Source organism: Capsella rubella, unplaced genomic scaffold (genome assembly GCF_000375325.1).
Source record: "Capsella rubella cultivar Monte Gargano unplaced genomic scaffold, Caprub1_0 scaffold_99, whole genome shotgun sequence".
Lineage (NCBI taxonomy): Eukaryota > Viridiplantae > Streptophyta > Magnoliopsida > Brassicales > Brassicaceae > Capsella > Capsella rubella.
In genome coordinates this window covers 11,383-12,015 of record NW_006238829.1, presented here as the reverse complement: position 1 = coordinate 12,015, position 633 = coordinate 11,383, and positions in this window count along the sequence as shown.

Here is a 633-nt window from a genome sequence, read left to right as displayed (position 1 = left end):
AGGGGAGGGACAAATTGACAAAACTACCCCCTGGGCAGAGAGAGTGTGATTTCGCGGGTTGCTTCAAAAATAGAGACCGATGGGACAACGTTCGGCAGAAAAGAAAGCATTAAATGAAGAGGGTGGCATCTATTATCCAGAGGACAACGATTAAGTGGGTGTTAAGATAATAAAGTAGATTTGAGAAGTAACAATGGAGGACAAGTGAGTGAAATATTATCTGGAAGTGGATGTTGGTGAAGGAGGAGAAACAGAGTTTGGCATTAAAGACGGACAAGAGCGACAGAGGTTGAGTGTGGTGAAGAAAGAGGACCAGATTTCTGTTGATAATCGACGGACAAGAGCAACAGAGGTTAGTCCATAATTAAATGTTGGTTCAATAATAGTAACAAACATTAAATAGGCCGGTAAAACCTCGGATGTGGCATTTAGTAGTGGCGCAGTGGTGGGAATTTAAGGTTGTTGGTGGTTGAAATAAATGTTAACCTTTGATGTCCAGCAGGAAGATGGTTCGGGAGATGGACAAGACGGTTTGTGTTCTAGAAGGAAGATGGACATATTCTACTACAGGTGCGTGGAAGTTTAAAGTCCGTAGTGGACAAATGGGAAGATGTATGTCCATCAAGAAAGATA